The sequence below is a fragment of the Eumetopias jubatus genome, unplaced genomic scaffold, assembly GCF_037043125.1.
Source record: "Eumetopias jubatus isolate StellerSeaLion01/CBP00866 unplaced genomic scaffold, mEumJub1_p1.0 scaffold_2, whole genome shotgun sequence".
NCBI classification, from domain to species: Eukaryota; Metazoa; Chordata; class Mammalia; order Carnivora; family Otariidae; genus Eumetopias; species Eumetopias jubatus.
This window is the reverse complement of record NW_028274808.1, coordinates 7,671,030-7,688,966: the sequence shown is the minus strand read 5'-3', so window position 1 is coordinate 7,688,966 and position 17,937 is coordinate 7,671,030. Positions and strand designations below refer to the sequence as shown.

General features: G+C 41.8%; 1 protein-coding gene across 1 annotated transcript in view; it reads left to right on the top strand.

The window, feature by feature from the left end:
• Window positions 1-1,428: 1,428 nt before the first annotated feature.
• Window positions 1,429-17,937, top strand: part of LOC114206146 (uncharacterized) — a 36,469-nt gene continuing 19,960 nt past the window's right edge. The window contains exons 1-2 of the mRNA XM_028099776.2: window positions 1,429-1,642; window positions 2,232-2,270. The gene's annotated coding sequence lies outside the window, so the exon portion shown is untranslated. The remainder of the gene's footprint in view (window positions 1,643-2,231; window positions 2,271-17,937) is intronic.

Below are 17,937 nucleotides of genomic sequence, written 5' to 3'. Positions count from 1 at the left end.
AGGTGGGTTGGAGGGTGGATGGTTTACACTGGCAGAACTGTTATCACTTGACTTCTATGTAGAGAGAGGGGGATGGAGACTGAATGGGGGAGAGGTTCAGGTAGCTGGATTCCTTGACCCCAAATCATATACAGCCCTCCTTAGCCTGTGTCCAGTTCCGCACAGATCTGAGATGAGTCAGGTGAGCTCAGGTGAAGTGATCTCCGCCCCGGAGGCACTGTGGGCAGGGCTCCCCCCGACCCCCTCCATAGGATCCCCAGTGTTTACTGTTCCCCTGCCTAAGAGAACATTATCCTTCCAGAACTTAAATCTATGAGTCCAGATATTTAATATTTTTTAAAAAATGTAAAAGTTGGAGAAATTTGTGTAGGTTTTGGGAAAACCAGAAGAGTTCTTCTTTGGGAATCATCTTTGAGAAATTTCTGCAGCAAGAGTAGTTGGGATTTAGTTTTGCCAAATTCCCTCTAGCATGAACTTCAGAATTTATGAAGGAGACAGAAAAGGAGATTTTCACTTACCTATTTCACAATTAATATTTAAGGGTATAAATGAGGCAACTGAAATCTGAAAATCCAGTTTTACTGTGCTTTTTACTGTTCTCGTCAGAGACCAGACATTTCAATCAGGTGTATATGGAAATAATGAAAAACTAATACTGTCCACACTTGACACAAAACATTTAGAGATAGAAAAAACGCAGATTAAAACATCTGACTTTTCCAAAATTAAAAATGTTCTTTCGGGTAACTCCGGAGTAAAGATAAAAAATGTGAAATGTAGTAACTCAGGCGATTTGCTGATGTCATGCACATTTGGCTCAAAGGTATTTGAATTTATACATATTCTCCAGATGTGCGCAATCACACCAAGGCCTCGGCCGTGCCCCCTCACTGCCCGAAGCCGGGCCCGCGAAGTCCTTCCGCCGCCCCGCGAGCAGGGAAGGTAAACGGAAGCTACCTTCTGCGGTTTCGCACAGGTGAGTTCGGCGTTCACACTCGTCCCACCGAAAAAGAAACAGACATTTAACAGGTGGAGCTGCAGACGTCCCTGCCCCGCACACCGCCGGCATCTGCGCACAGACGTCTCCGCACCCGGGCCGCCCCTCCGAGCCCGCGGACCCACAGGCACGCACAAAGGGTTTTTTATTTAAGCCGTTCTCAAACTGTTGAGAAGGAAGTAGCTCCGCACTCCACATCGCCGGCGCCAACGCTAAGCTGTTAGCTCAGAGTACCTGAATCATTAACTTGAAGCAGAGGAGGGCAGCCCGCCCACAGAACAGCCTCGCACATCCCCCAGGCCCTGTGGGCGGAAGTACGCGCAGACTCGAAACGTCCTGGAGGTGGGGCGGAGGCACGCGCCCGCCTCGCACAAGCCCCTCCCTCCAGGCCCCGCCCCACCCGCGCTCGCCGTTTCCGGCCCACCCGGAAGCAGATTTCCCGGATGGAAGGGCGTCTGCGCTGGCGTGAGTTTCAGCAGTTCCAGTTGTGCCTCGCACGTCGCTGCCCTCAGCGTTGCGTCTTTCACGCCCGGAGTCCCGGGCCTCGCGAACCTTACAGCCCCCACCTCCGCCAGCCGCGCCCGCGGGGAGCCCCGCCCGGTCGCTAGACGCTGTGCTGCTGGTCTGGATCCGCGTCTGTTTCCGGTAGGCTGGCTCCCGAGCAGTCTCCGCCCCAACTCTTCTACTTCTGTTCTTTCCACCGTCTCCCCTCCGCACCCCGCGCGTGCCAAGTCCCCACTCGCGAGGTGGGTTCTCGCCCTTCGCGGCCCCGGGAGGGCGGCACCAGGACGCTTCGCTTGGCGCCGAATCCTGTAGACGCAGTCCTGAGTCCTCCTCCACCCGTCGCTCGGGGCCGGCCTGGTTGCTCCTCGGGCCCCTCCACAGTCACCTCCCCGGGGAAGCCCCGTGCTGAGGCGCTCACCGCCCCGGTCCTCTGACACCCCTTGTTCTGTCCCATCCTTTCGCACTGGCTGTGCCACCAGGAAGTGTGCTTTCCCTGGGCAGGGGCATCTTCATTCTCTTCCTGTGAATGTGGAGTTGGGGCAGAAGGATCAGGGGAAAGAGGGAGACCAGGGGAGAACCAGGGAAACAGAGCCAAAGAGAGGGGCGAGAAAAAGCGGGGGTAGAATTGAGGATAGGGAAGTGGGTCCGATGGGCTTAACTTTCTGTATTAACAGCCAAAGTTTAGTTTAACCAGTTCGTCTAATACTCCACATCTTCTTTCTCCCCTCAGGTGACCTTTTACCGCAGTGGGCTGTGAACCGTTTCCCAGGTGAGTACGTTTATGTTCTCTTTGCCCTGTCTCTGGAAACGATCAAGGACATGCTGGATTGTTGTGGAGCTTTGTTGAAGGAGCGCCCGTCTGTTCATAACGGAATAAATTACTCAGCTCTCTCCATCGCTGACCTTTCAGTGTTTTCCAGTGCTACTAATTAGGTCTTCTCGATTTCATATTTTTTGATAGTTTACTAGGATGTTCTGGAAAGGAGGAATTAAATATTAGAGATTGTGAGTAAAACCATGACAGAGAAGCGGCTCGTGCTCAGGAATTGAGATATATGATCTGAAACCTCTGGGGTAGGGGCGTGACGGGCAGAACCTGCCACACTATCCCATCCAGGCCATGTCGTTCCTGTGAGGACAGTGCTGTTCCTCAGGGGGTCGCAGGATAGCTTGAAAGAAGTCCAGACTTTTTAAACCAAGCGTAGCCCAGAAGCATCTCTCCGAGGAGGAGGGAGGCAGAAGCGCGCTGACTGTGTGAAGGGAGTCTGGAGAGGCGGTAAGAGTGGTGTGGGGGGCTTCGGGACCCAGGAATCGAGAGAGACTGAGACGCTCCGGCGCAGGAGAAACGGAAGTGTCTGCTCTGACCCTGTGCTCAGCAGCTACTAGCAGAGACTGTGGGGTCTGTGTTTTCAAGGGAGCATAGGTCCAGCGCATGTACTCACTGCTGCCACACTGCGTGGGCTGCACTAGCACAGGAGTGTGTTCTGAAGAAACAGGCAGAAAAATCCATCTGTTGATCTTCATACAGGAGTTTAATGCTCCTGAATTCACCAGTGTTTCAGCGAACAGCGGGGACTGTCTTTGCCACATAGCGAATTCCTTCTTGTTTGTGGCTGCAGTACAGCCAAGTGTTCTGTGGACTGGAAGCCCTACAAGTCATCTCCACACTCAGAAGTGACTCTCAAGATTGGTCTTGCCTGAGAAAGAAGCTCTTCATGTGTCCTTTTGAATTTAGTGTTTCCTTGTTTCATTCTTTAATCTTTTATTTAATCTTTCTTTTAACTTTTACTAATTATCTTATTTGTAAAACTTGAAACGTCAGTTAAACTCTTGCTTCCTTTTACTTTCTCAGTTTGTAAAGTTGAACAATTGGTTCATTCATTTTCAAAACTTCTTTAATAAGTATAAAATTTAAACATTTTTTTCTTCTTTTAAAAAAAGATCTATTTATTTGAGAGAGCACGTGCCCACTCCAGTTGGAGGGGGCAGCAGAGGGAGAGAGAGAATCTCAAGCAGACTTCACTCTGAGTGCAGAGTCTGATGTGGGGCTCAATCTCATGACCCTGATATCATGACCTGAGCCGAAATCAGGAGTCAGATGTTTAACTGAGTTACCCCCGCAGGTGCCCCTAAAGGTTACACATTTTTTTCAAGATAATAACTGCGGCCTTATACCATGGTTTTGACATTTTTTCTGGAGGGTCAAACAGTCCTAGGACATCCTCACTGAGTCTCACCTATCAGCATAGACCTGTCAGTACAGGACTTTCAACATTCAGGAGGCTCATCCATGAATTAATGTCAGCAAGAATGATGCCCATGAACTAATGGGGACCCCCCCCCAAAAAAAAAGACGAGTGGGATGAGATAGTGTGAGATGAAGACAAATGCTGATGAATGGGCCCCACCTTTCCCGTGGATTAAAGGAGACAAGAAGGCAACAGCTAGACATAACAGCAGCCCAGAAACACTTCCTTTTTTAATTCAAATTTCAGATTGGAAGGTATCCTAACATTTAAGTGCTAAGAGGATCGATCAAATAGAGAGGGAGTCAAGTTATTACTTTATAAGTAATAACGTAAAATTCATGATACGGCAGGAAATAACAGGACTCAAACACAGAGTTAGAGATAACCTAACTGAGAGTAAAAGTAATTCCTCACCTGTTAACGGGAAGATGGCATAAACAGGAGATGCGAGTGCAGGAATACGTCAGTGGTTGAAAGCATCTACCTCCAAAATTACCTACCTCATTTGTGAAATAAGTTACCAACTATCCGATGAATGAAAGAGGAAAGACAAGTCTATGGAAATTCATCTGTCAAAGCAAAGGTTTGAAATAGCATTTATTTTCACATGGGAGTTGGAAATGACATGCAAGACCTAATAGGACTGCCAGGTTTTTTTTGAGAAGTGACTAAAATGACAGGAGATACAGTGGACTATTTATTGTGCTCCTTACTGGAATTATTTCATTGTGGGAGCTAGAAGATTTTTTTTTTTTAAGCCAGAAGATTTTATCTCTGCAGCAGTAGAAATGCCACTTAAATGTATAATTCAGTTGTAAATGAGATACTGATGAAACTATTTACTACACTGTGTTGTGTGTTAACATTTTCTTTCCTATTAGCCAAAATATAAAGTATAAGGTTGGCTTCCGATTTTAATTAATTAGTAAATTCTTTTCTAAATTTAAATTTTAGGTAGTTAACATACTATGCAATATTAGTTTCTGGAGTACAATTCAGTGATTCATCACTTACTTACAACATCCAGTGCTCATCATAACAAGTGCCTTCCTTAATAGCCATCACCCATTTAGCCAGTCTCCCACCCACCTGACTCCAGAAGCCCTCAGTTTGTTCTCTGTTGTTGAGTCTCTTGGCTTGTTTCCCTCCGTCCTTTTTTCCTTTCCCCCTTCCCATATGTTCATCTCTTTTCGTTCTTAAATTCCACATATGAGTGAGATAATACAGGATTTGTCTTTCTCTGACTTATTTCACTTAGCATAATACACTCTACTTCCATCCACCTTGTTGCAAGTGGCAAGATTTCATTTTTTTTTTTGATGGCTGAGTAGTATTCCATTGCATATATACACACCACATCTTTATCCACTCATCAGTTGATGGACATTTGGGCTCTCTCCATAGTTTGGCTATTGTTGATAAATATCGGGGTGCATGTCCCCCTTTGAATCCGTACATTAGTATCCTTGGGGGAAATACCTAGTACTGCAATTGCTGGATGGTGGGGTAGTTCTATTTTAAACTTCTTGAGGAGCCTCCATACTGTTCTCCAGAGTGGCTGTACCAGTTGGCATTCCCACCAACAGTGTTAAGAGGGTTCCCCTTTGGCCACATCCTTGCCAACACCTGTTGTTTCTTGTGGTGCTAATTTTAGCTATTCTGAACAGGTGTGAGGTGGTATCTCATTGTGGTTTTGATTTGTATTTCCCTGAGGATGAGTGACGTTGAGCATCTTCATGTGTCTGTTGGCCATCTGGATGTCTTCGTTGGAAAAGGTGTCTATTCATGTCTTCTGCCCATTTCTTAACTTGGTTATTTGTTTTTTGGGTGTTAAGTTTGATAAGGTCTTTGTAGATTTTGGTTATTAATCCTTTATTCGATATGTTTTTTGCAAATACGTTCTCCCATTCATAGGCTCCCTTTTAGTTTTGTTGGTTGTTTCCTTTGCTCTGCAGAAGCTTTTTATCTTGATGAAGTCCCAATAGTTCATTTTTGCTTTTGTTTCCCTTGCCTTTGGAGATGTGTCTAGCAAGAAGTTGCTGTGGCCAAGGTTGAGGAGGTTTCGGCCTGTGTTCTCCTCTAGGATTTTGATGATGCCTGTCTCACCATTAAGTCTTTCATCCACTTTGAGTTTATGTTTGTGTATGGGGTAAGAAAATGGTCCAGTTTCATTCTTCTACATGTAGCCGTCCAACTTTCGCAACACCATTTCTTAAAGAGACTGTCTTTTTTCCATTGGGTATTGTTTCCTGCTTTGTTGAAGATTAATTGACCATAGGGTTGAGTGTCCATCTCTGGGGTCTCTACTCTGTCCCATTGATCTCTTTGTCTGCTTTGTGCCAGTACCATGCTGTCTTGATGATTACAGCCTTGTAATATAGCTTGAAGTCAGGCATTTTGATGTCATCAACTTTGGTTTTCTTTTTCAACATTCCTCTGGCTATTCAGGGCCTTTTCTTGTTCCATACAAATTTTAGGATTGTTTGTTCCAGCTCTCTGAGAAATGTAGATGGTATTTTGATAGAGATTGTACTGAATGTGTAGATTGCTCTGGGTAGCAGAGATATTTTAACAGTATTTATTCTTCCAGTCCATGAGCCTGGAGTGTTTTTCCATTTCTTGGTGTCTTCCTCAATTTCTTTCATAAATGTTCTGTAGTTTCTAGAATACAGATCCTTTACCTCTTTGGTTAAGTTTATTCCTAGTTATCTTATGGTTTTGATGCCATTGTAAATGGGATCAATTCTTAATTTTTGTTTTTTCTGTCTCATTGTTAGTATATAGAAGTGCAACTGATTTCTCTGCATTAATTTTATATCCTGCCAAATTGCTGAATTCCTGTATGACTTTTAGCATTTTTGGGGGTGGAGTCTTGGGTTTTCCACATAAAGTATCATGTCATCTGCGAAGAGAGAGTTTGACTTCTTCGCCAATTTGAGTGGCTTTTATTTCTTTTTGTTGTCTGATTGCTAAGGCTAGGACTTCTAGTACTATGTTAAACAACAGTGGGGAAAGTGGCGTTCCTGACCTTAGGAGAAAAGCTCTCAGTTTTTCCACATTGAGAATGATAGTCACTGTGGGCTTTTCATATATGGCTTTTATGATATTGAGGTATGTTCCTTCTATTCCTACACTGTGGAAAGTTTTAATCAAGAAAGGATGATGTACTTTGTCAGATGCTTTTTTTGCGTCTATTGAGAGGATCATATGGTTCTTGTCCTTTCTTTTATCAATATAGTATATCACATTGATTTGCAGATGTCGAACCACTCTTGCAGACTGGGAAAAAATCCCACTTGGTCGTGGTGAATAATCCTTTTAATGTACTGTTGGATCCTACTGGTTAATATCTTGATGAGAATTTTGGCATCCATGTTCATCAGAGATACTGGTCTGTAATTCTCCTTTTTGGTGGGGTCTTTGGTTTTGGGATCAAGGTAATGCTGGCCTTATAGAACGAGTTTTGAAGTTTCCCTTCCATTTCTGTTTGTTGAAACAGCTTCAGAAGACTAGGTATTAGTTCTTCTTAAATGTTTTGGTAGAATTCCCCTGGGAAGACATCTGGCCCTGGACACTCTCTGGGAGATTTTTTTTTTTATTAACATATAATGTATTATTTGTTTCAGGGATACAGGTCTGTGATTCATCAGTCTTACACAATTCACAGCGCTCACCATAGTACACACCCTCCCCAGTGTCCATCACCCAGCTACCCCATCCCTCCCACCCTCCTCCCCTCCAGCAACCCTCAGATTGTTTCCTGAGATTGAGTCTCTTATGGTTTGTCTCCCTCTCTGGTTTCGTCTTGGTTCATTTTTCCCTACCTTCCCCTATGAGCCTCTGTCTTGTTTCTCAAATCCTGATATCAGTGAGATCATATGATAATTGTCTTTCTCTGATTGACTTATTTCGCTTAGCATAATGCCCTCTAGTTCCATCCACGTTGTTTCAAATGGCAAGATTTCATTTTTTTGATCACTAATATTGTGTTGTATATATATATACCATATCTTCTTTATCCATTCATCTGTCGATGGACATCTAGGCTCTTTCCATAGTTTGGCTGTTGTGGACATTGCTGCTATAAACATCGGGGTGCACGTGCCCCTTCGGATCACTACATTTGTATCTTTGGGGTAAATACCCAGTAGTGCAATTGCTGGGTTGTAGGGTAGCTCTATTTTCAACTTTTTCAGGAACTTCCATACTGTTTTCCAGAGGGCTGCACCAGCTTGCTTCCCACCAACAGTGTAGGAGGGTTCCCCTTTCTCTGCATACTCGCCAACATCTCTCATTTCTTGACTTGTTAATTTTAACCATTCTGACTGGTGTGAGGTGGTATCTTATTGACGTTTTGATTTGTATTTCCCTGATGCTGAGGGTGTTGAGCACTTTTTCATGTGTCTGTTGGCCATTTGGATGTCTTTGCAGAAATGTCTATTCATGTCTTCTGCCCATTTCTTGATTAGATTAGTTGTTCTTTAGGTGTTGAGTTTGGTAAGTTCTTTACAGATTTTGGATACTAGCCCTTTATCTGATATGTCATTTGCAAATATCTTCTCCCATTCTGTCAGTTGTCTTTTGGTTTTGTGGACTGTTTGCTGTGCAAAAGCTTTTTATCTTGATGAAGTCTCAATAGTTCATTTTTGCCCTTGCTTCCTTGCCTTTGGTGATGTGTCTAGGAAGAAGTTGCTGTGGCTGAGGTCGAAGAGGTTGCTGCTTGTGTTCTCCTCAAGGAATTTGATAGATTCCTGTCTCACATTGAGGTCTTTTATCCATTTTGAGTCTGTTTTTGTGTGTGCTCTAAGGAAATGGTCCAGTTTCATTCTTCTGCAGGTGGCTGTCCAGTTTTCCCAACACCATTTGTTTAAGAGACTGTCTTTTTTCCATTGGACATTCTTCCCTGCTTTGTCGAAGATGAGTTGACCATAGAGGTGAGGGTCCATTTCTGGGCTCTCGATTCTGTTCCATTGATCTCTCCGTTTTTGTGCCAGTACCATACTGTCTTGATGATGACAGCTTTGTAATAGAGCTTGAAGTCCAGAATTGTGATGCCAACAGCTTTGCTTTTCCTTTTCAACATTCCTCTGTCTATTTGGGGTCTCTTCTGGTTCCATACAAATTTTAGGATTATTTGTTCCATTTCTTGAAAGAAGTTGATATTTTGATGAGAATTGCATTAAAATGTGTAGATTGCTCTCGGTAGCATAGACATTTTCACAATATTTGTTCTCCCAATCCATGAGCATGAAACGTTTTCCCATTTCTTTGTGTCTTCCTCAGTTTCTCTCATGAGTATTCTGTAGTTTTTTAAGTACAGATTCTTTGCCTCTTCGGTTAGGATTTATTCATTCCTAGGTATCTTATGGCTTTGGGTGCAGTTGTAAATGGGATCAACTCCTTAATTGCTCTTTCTTCTGTCTTGTTGGTATATAGAAATGCAACTGATTTCTGTGCATTGATTTTATATCCTGCCACTTTACTGAATTCCTATATGAGTTCTAGCAGTTTTGGGGTGGAGTCTTTTGGGTTTTCCACATAAAGTATCATATCATCTGCAAAGAGTGAGAGTTTGACTTCTTTGCCGATTTGGATGCCTTTTAGTTCTTTTTGTTGTCTGATTGCTCAGGCTAGGCCTTCTAGTACTATGTTGAATAGCAGTGGTGATAGTGGACATCCCTGCCATGTTCCTGACCTTGGGGGAAAAGCTCTCAGTTTTTCCCCATTGAGTAGGATGTTTGCGGTGGGTTTTTCATAGATGGCTTTTATGATATTGAAGTATGTGCCCTCTATCCCTACACTGTGAAGAGCTTTAATCAAGAAAGGATGCTGTACTTTGTCAAATGCTTTTTCTGCATCTATTGAGAGGATCATATGGTTCTTGTTCTTTTATTAATGTATTGTATCACATTGATTCATTTGCAGATGTTGAACCAACCTTGCAGCCCAGGAATAAATCCCATTTGGTCGTGGTGAATAGTTCTTTTAATGTACTGTTGGAACCTATTGGCTAGTATTTTGGTGACAATTTTTGCATCCATGTTCATCAGGGATATTGGTCTGCAATTCTCCTTTGTGATGGGGTTTTGGCTGGTTTGGGGATCAAGGTAATGCTCACCTCATAAAATGAGTTTGGAAGTTTTCCTTCCATTTCTATTTTTTGGAACAGTTTCAGAAGAATAGGCATTAATTCTTCTTTAAATGTTCGGTAGAATTCCCCTGGGAAGCCATCTGGCCCTGGGCTCTTGTTTCTTGGGAGATTTTTGATTACTGCTTCAATTTCCTTAGTGGTTATGGGTCTGTTCAGGTTATCTATTTCTTCCTGGTTCACTTTTTGGTAGTTTCTATTTCTCTAGGAATGCATCCATTTCTTCCAGATTATCTAATTTGTTGGCATATAGTTGCTCGAAATATGTTCTTATAATTGTTTGTATTTCTTTGGTGTTGGTTGTGATCTCTCCTCTTTCATTAATGATTTTATTTAGGTCTTTTTTCTTTTTGATAAGTCTGGCCAGGGTTAATCAATCTTACTAATTCTTTCAAAGAACCAGCTCCTAGTTTTGTTGATCTGTTCTACTGTTCTTTTGATTTCTATTTCATTGATTTCTGCTCTGATCTTATCTTTATTATGTCTCTTCTGCTGGGTGTAGGCTTTATTTCCTATTCTTTCTCCAGCTCCTTTAGGTGTAGGGTTAGGTTGTGTATTTGAGATCTGCCTTGTTTCTTGAGAAAGGCTTTTATTGCTCTCTGCTTTCTTCTTAAGACCGCCTTTGCTGTATCCCATAGATTTTGAACAGTTGTGTTTTCATTTTCATTGGTTTCCATGAATTTTTAAAATTCTTCTTTAATTTCCTGGTTGACCCATTCATTCTTTAGTAGGATGCTCTTTAGCCTCCATGTATTTGAGTTCTTTCCAACTTTCCTCTTATGATTGAGTTCTAGTTTCAAACCACTGTGGTCTGAAAATATGCAGGGAATGATCCCAATCTTTTGGTACCGGTTGAGACCTGATTTGTGACGTAGGATGTGATCTATTTTGGCGAATGTTCCATGTACACTACAGAAGGATGTGTATTCTGTTGCTTTGGGCTGGAATGTTCTGAATATATCTGTGAAGTCCATCTGGTCCAATGTGTCATTTAAAGTCTTTATTTCCTTGTTGATCTTTTGCTTAGATGATCTGTCCATTTGAGTGAGGGGGGTATTAAAATCCCCTACTATTTTGTACTGTTGTTGATGTGTTTCTTTGATTTTGTTATTAATTGGCTTATATAAGTGGCTGCTCCCATGTTAGGGGCATAGATATTTACATGATTGTTAAGATCTTCTTGTTGGATAGACCCTTTAAAGTAGGATATAGTGTCCTTCTTCATCTCTTATTACAGTCTTTGGTTTAAAATCTAATTTGTCTGATACGAGGATTGCCACTCCAGCTTTCTTTTGACGTCCATTAGCATGGTAAATGTTTTTCTACCCCCTCACTTTCAATCTGGAGGTGTCTTTGCATCTAAAATGAGTCTCTTGCAGATAGCATATCAGTGGGTCTTGTTTTTTTATCCAGTCTGATACCCTGTGTCTTTTGATTGGGGCATTGAGCCCATTTACATTCAGGGTAACTATTGAAAGATATGAATTTAGTGCCATTGTGTTCCCTGTAAGGTGACTGTACTGTATACTGTTTCTTTTCCTTTCTGGTCTATGTTACTTGTAGGCTCTTTCTTTGCTTAGAGGACCCCTTTCAATATTTCTTGTAGGGCTGGTTTTGTGTTTGCAAATTCTCTTAGTTTTTGTTTGTCCTGGAAGCTTTCTGTTTCTCCCATTTTCACTGACAGCCTACCTGGATACAGTATTCTTGGCTGCATATTTTTCTCGTTAGTGCTGTGAATATATCATGACAGTCCTTCCCGGCCTGCCAGGTCTCTGTGGATAGGTCTGTTGCCAAACTAATGTTTCCACTGTTGTAGGTTACAGACCTCTTGTCCCGAGCTGCTCTCAGGATTTTCTCTTTGCCTCTGAAACTTGTGAGTTTTATCTTAGATTTTGGGGTGTTGACCTATTTTTATTGATTTTGAGGGGAAGTTCTCTGTGCCTCCTGGATTTTGATGCCTGTTTCCTTCCCCAAATTAGGGAAGTTCTCTGCTGTAATTTGCTCCAGTATACCTTCTGCCCCTCTCTCTCTTTCTTCTTCTGGGATCCCAATTATTCTAATGTTGTTTCGCTTTATGGTATCACTTATCTCTCGAATTCTCCCCTCGCGATCCAGTAGTTGTTTATCTCTCTTTTTCTCAGCTTCTTTATTCTCCATCATTTGGTCTTCTATATCACTAATTCTCTCTTCTGCCTCATTTATTCTAGCAGTTAGAGTCTCCATTTTTTATTGCACCTCGTAGTAGCCTTTTTGATTTCGACTTGGTTAGATTTTACTTCTTTTATTTCTCCAGAAAAGGATTCTTTAGTACCTTCTGTGCTTTTTTCAAGCCCAGCTAGTATCTTTATAATCGTCATTCTGAACTCTAGTTCCGACATCTTACTAATGTGTGTATTGATTACGTCCCTGGCAGTTGGTAGTAGCTCTTGTTCTTTTTTTGAGGTGGTTTTGTCCATTTTATCATTTTGTCCAGAGGAGGATAGATGAATGAAAGAATAAAATGCTAACAGGGTAACAATGACCCCAGAAAAATATAGACTAAACAAATCAGAAGAGATCGAAACCAGGGGGAAAAGAAAGGGAAATAAAATATATATATATAAAATATATATACACACACACATATGATCAGGCTGTTGATAGAACAGAGCCACACACTAGATTTTGGGTGTATTTTGGTCTGTTAGAGGAAATTGCCTCCCAAAATTTTAAAGAATGAAAAATGTGTGTATACACACACACACACACACACACACACACATAAATAAGGTAAATACAATGAAGGGATGGAATATGGATGTAAAGATGAAAATTTAAAAAGTTTTTTAAAAAGGAATTGATAAGTTGGTTGAAAAAAGAATGAAAACAAAAAGAGAATGTGATCAGGCAGGAAACTAGGACATCATACACCAGATTTAGGGTATATTTTGTTCTGTTAGAAGAAACTGTATCCCAAAGTTTTAAAGAAAAACTTATATATGAAAAATAAGTTTATATAAAGGATAAAATATGACTGAAAATGAAAATTGAAAAAGATTTTTAAAAAGGAATTGATAAGATGTTGGTTGAAAAAGGGAAGAAGAAAAATTCAACTAAAAATACAGAAAAAAAAAGAAAATTAAAAAAAAATTAACTTTGAAAGACTAAAGAACCATGGGGAAAAAGTCATGAATTCTCTGTGCTGTATTCCCCTAGCTCTGGGGTTTTGCCGTTCGCATTGATCGATAAGCTTGGTCTTGGCTGGATATTCTTGCTGATCTTCTGGGGAGGGGCCTGTTGCAGAGATTCTCAAATATCTTTCCCCGAGGCGGAATTGCACTGCCCTTGCCAGGGGCAAGGCTAAGTAATCTGCTCGGGTTTGTTCCCAGTAGCTTTCGTTCCTTGCAAGCTTTCTGTACAGCTTTGGAGGACGAGAGTGAAAATGGCGGCCTCCCTATCTCTGGTCCTGGAGGAGCTGAGAACTCGGGGCCCCACTCCTCAGTGCGCCCTCAGAGAAAAGCAGTCAATCACTCCCGTCTCCCTGATGTTCAGCCGCACTCCATGCTCACCTGGCTCGTGACCAAGCATTTCTGTCTCTGGCACATGACCCTGTTTGGAGTCTCCAGACCCAGCAGATTCCTGTACCGGGCTCCTGCGCCACTCCTCCCAGGGCAAGAAGGGGAGTTTCCCCGGATCTGCCGCTTGTTGGGTCCCTGCTCAAAGAGCAGTGGCCCAGCTGTGCCGTGGATCACAGTTTATGGCAACCCTGAGCTGAGAGCCCACTCCTCGGCTCTGTCTTTGCTGCTGGCTTACCCGCTCCGATACCTGGGAGGTCTGCTGCACTCAGGCATCCCTGGTCTTTCTGTGACCCCAAGGGTACTGAGACCACACTGTCCCAGCGAGTTTTCCACCCCCCCCACCCCCCGACTGGAGCAATGTCCCTCAGTGGAGCAGACTTCTAAAAGTTCCGATTTTGTGCTCTGTTGCTGTATCACTTGCCGGTAGCGGCCCACGGAGGCCCCCTCCCCCTGTGGTCTTCCCATATGTCACCTTGGATTCACTTCTCCACACATACTACCTTCCAGAAAGTAGTCGCTCTTCTGTTCATAGAATTGCTATTCTTCTCTTCGATCTCCTGTTGAGTTTGTAGGTGTTCTGAATGGTTTGATCCCTATCCAGCTTTAGGTCTCCTACTCCTACCCCATCTTGCTCCTCCCCCCGGGAGATTTTTGATTACTGCTTCAATTTCCTTGCTGGTTATGGGTCTGTTCAGGTTTTCTGTGTCTTCTTGTTTCACTTTTTGGTAGTTTATATGTTTCTAGGAATGCATCCATTTCTTCCAGATTGCCTAATCTGTTGGCATATAGTTGTTCATAATATGTTCTTATAGTTGTATTTCGTTGGTGTTTGTTGTGATTTCTCCTCTTTCACTCATGATTTTATTAATTTGAGTCGTTTCTCTTTTCTTTTTGATAAGTCTGGCTATGGGTTTGTTGATCTTATTAATTCCTTGTGAGAACCAGCTCCTAGTTCTGTTGATCTGTTCTGCTGTTCTTTTGGTTTCTGTTTCATTGATTTCTGTTCTGTTTATTAATTCTCATCTCCGGTTTGGTTTAGGTTTTATTTGCTGTTCTTTCTCTAGCTCCTTTAGGTGTAAGGTTAGCTTGTGTATCTGAGACTTTTCTTCTTTCTTGTGAAATGTCTGTATTGCTATGTACCTTTCCTCTTTGCTGCATTGCAAAGGTTTTGAACAGTTGTGTTTTCATTGTTTCCATTAAATTTTTTAAAATTCTTCCTTAATTTCCTGGTTGACCCATTCATTCTTTAGTAGGATGTTATTTAACCTCCAAGTATTTGACTTCCTTCCAAATTTCCTCTTGTGATTGAGTTCAACTTTCAAAGCACTGTAGTCTGAAAATACGCAGGGAATAATCCCAGTCTTTTGGTACTGGTTGATACCTGATTTGTGACCCAGTATGTGATCTATTCTGGAGAATGTTCCATGCGCACTCAAGAAGAATGTGTATTATGTTGCTTTAGGGTGGAATGCTCTGTATCTGTGAAGTCCATCTGGTCCAGTGTGTCATTCAAAGCCCTCGTTTCCTTGTTTCCTTGATCTTTTGCTTAGATCATCTGTCCATTGCTGTGAGTGGGCTGTAAAAGTCCCCTACGATTAACAGGTTATTACAAACGTGTTTCTTTAATTTTATTATTAATTGGTTTATAGAATTGCTCTCAAGTTAGAAGCATATATATTTATAATTGTTAGATCTTGTTGGATAGACCCTTTAAGTATGATATAGCGTCCCTCTTCATCCCTTACTACAGTCTCTGGTTTAAAATCCAATTTGTGTTATAGAAGGATTGCTACACCAGCTTTCTTTTGATGGCCAGTAGCATGAGAAATGGTTCTCCACCCCCTCACTTTCAGTCTGCAGGTGTGGTGTCATTGGGTCTAAAATGAGTCTTTCGTAGGCAGCATATAGATGAGTGTTTTTTTTTTTTAATCCATTCTGATACCCTATGTCTTTTGATTAATGCATTTAGTCCATTTACATTCAGAGTGATTATTGAGAGAGATGAATTTAGACCCATTGTGTGACCTGTAGAGTTGGTGTTTCTGTTGATAATCTGTGTTCCTTTCTAGTCTTTGTTGTTTTCGGTCTTTTTGTCTCCAGAGAATTTCTTGCAGGGCTGGGTTACTGGTCACGGACTCTTAGTTTTTGTCTGTCTGGAAAACTATCACTCCTCCTATTCTGAATGACAGCCTTGCTGAATAAGGAATTCTTGGATGAATATTTTTCCCGTTCAGCATGTTGAATATATCCTTCCAGTCCATTCTGGCCTGCCAGTTCTCTGGACAGATCTGCTGTGAACCTGATCTGTCTTCCCTTGTAGGCTAAGGACCTATTTTCTCTTGCTGATTTCAGGATTCTTTTCTTGTCTGCGTATTTTGTGAATTTAACTATGATAGGCTTTGGTGATGGAGGGTTTTGAATTTAATGGGAGTTCTCTGTGCTTCTTGGATTTTGATGTCTGTGTTCTTCCCCAGATTAGGGAAGTTTTCAGCTATAGTTTGTTCAGATAAGCCTTCTGCCCCTTTATCTTTCTCTTCATCTTCCAGGACTACTATGATACAAATGTTACTACATTTTAATAGGTCACTGAGTTCCCTAAGTCTGCCTTCATGGTCCATTACCTTTCTTTCCCTCTTCTTTTCAGCTTCATTATTTTCCATAATTATATCTTCTATATCACTGATTGCTCCTCTGGTTTATCCATCCTCATTTTTATGGCCTGCATTTGTGTTTGCAACTCGGTTATAGCATTTTTAATTTTGGCCTGACCAGATTTTAGTTCTCTTGTCTCTGCAGTAAGGGAGTCTCTGTTGTCTTCTATGCTTTCTTCAAGCCCAGCTAGTATCCTTATAATCATTGTTTTAAATTCTAGTTCAGACATCTTACTTATATCTATATTGATTAAATCCCTAGCTGTTGAGTTCTACCTCGTGTTCTTCCTTTTGGGGTCATTGTCATTTTATCCAGAAAAAAATGAAGAAAGAGAAAAAAGAAGAAAAAAAACACAAAGCAAAAAACAAAGAAAAAGAAAAAATAGGAAAACAAAAACAAAAAAGCAAGGAAAAAAAAACTAGATCCTGGGTGTGTTTTGTTCTGCTTGTTAAAAGAATCTAGAACCCAAAATAAAAAAATGAAAGTATGCAAAAAAATTATATGTATTTAAAATATATAAATAAGACTAATAAAAAATAAAAGGACTTGGAAAATATAAAAAAATAAAGAATGTAGAAAGGAAGCTCAATTCTATTTCCCTAGAGTTGAAGCTTTGCAGCACTCTAGGTAATCAATAAACTTGGTGGGACCTAGTTGTCTGTGCCATCTTCTGGGGGAGGGGCCTGCTGCACTGATTCTCAGGCTGTCTTGTTTCAGTGGAAATGCCTCTCCAGGATGCAGTGTGGGCAGGGCTGCTGTACCAGCCTCCAGACTCCAGCCTCCATTTTGTGTCCCTCCTTTGCTCCCTGAAGGCTTTCAGCACTGATGGGACAGATGAAGATGGCTGCTTCCTGCTCTCTAGCCTGGGAGCTAAAAGTTCAGCCCCCCAGCTCTTCAGCGAACGCTCCCAGAAGAGAAATCAATTGGCCTATTTGTGACCTTGGTTTCCATCTGATCGCTGCGTTCACACTGCCCGTGGCCGAGCCTTTTTATCTGAGGCGTGTGACCGAGTTTCGAAAAGTCCAAATTTCAGGTACTCCCATGCCGTGGACCCACACTGTTCCTGGGGGAGGGGGTGTGTTAAAAATTATGAAAGGTTGGATTTGAAAGGTTTTCCTATTATAGTATTAATTTGAAAGATACATTTGCTTTGGTTTTATACTTCCTTCATATCTAATTGCCTTTGCTTTCCAATTAGTGTTGTTGCTAGAAAGTAAGAGGCAAGGAAGGCAAGATGATTTTGGTTATGTTAACTTGTAAACTTTTATCTCCTTAGTGCCTGGAATAGCCTGGCCCATAACTGGTGTTGGGATTCAAGGCAGCTTACTTAATAACATCATTTTTCCAGATTGCAGTTCTGAAAGGGAAGGAAAGAAGGGGAAATAGGTATAGATACCAGTCATTTTTATTGGCAGATTTGTTGGAGAACACGGTTTTGGTATGGAGAAAACAAATGTTGCACCCCAGAACTAAGCAGCTGTGTCCAAATAGCCTGGAAAGGGCTGGGAAATCTTCATGGTTAGCAATGCTCTAAAAATATTAAGGTGATACTGAGGATGAGGAAGGGCTTCTTCCTAGGGACTCTTTAAGGGATTTGGAGGGAGGGGCTAAGCTGTGTAGTCACCCATCCTGAAGTCACCAAAGTCACCATCCTAAAGTCACTCTTCCTGCTTGGATGGGAAGTTGATCAATACAGTGTTGTGTGAATAAATAGCTTGGAACCATTCATTCTAAAGTTTGCTTGTATGGCTATGTTATTAAATATACATTTAATTTCTCTTTCAGGGGACAGTTTCTATTGACCACACACTAGAGCCCATTTTGAAATGT